Source organism: Juglans regia, unplaced genomic scaffold, assembly GCF_001411555.2.
Source record: "Juglans regia cultivar Chandler unplaced genomic scaffold, Walnut 2.0 Scaffold_16344, whole genome shotgun sequence".
In the NCBI taxonomy this organism is placed as follows: domain Eukaryota; kingdom Viridiplantae; phylum Streptophyta; class Magnoliopsida; order Fagales; family Juglandaceae; genus Juglans; species Juglans regia.
In genome coordinates, this window is record NW_023346987.1 from 1 (window position 1) to 206 (window position 206).

Sequence of the window (206 nt, forward strand, 5' to 3'; positions counted from 1 at the left end):
GCAGAAGCACACGGGAGGCCAATGTCTTCCCCGCACCCCACACATCATAAGAAGTGTTTGGGGTTGGGGCAACGATGCGTGACACCCAGGCAGACGTGCCCTCGCCCGAATGGCTTCGGGCGCAACTTGCGTTCAAAGACTCGATGATTCGCGGGATTCTGCAATTCACACCAAGTATCGCATTTCGCTACGTTCTTCATCGATGC

At 55.8% G+C, this 206-nt stretch overlaps 1 pseudogene; it reads right to left on the reverse strand.

The window, feature by feature from the left end:
* Window positions 1-79: 79 nt before the first annotated feature.
* On the reverse strand, window positions 80-206 carry LOC118345178 (annotated as a pseudogene; the record flags this gene model as incomplete).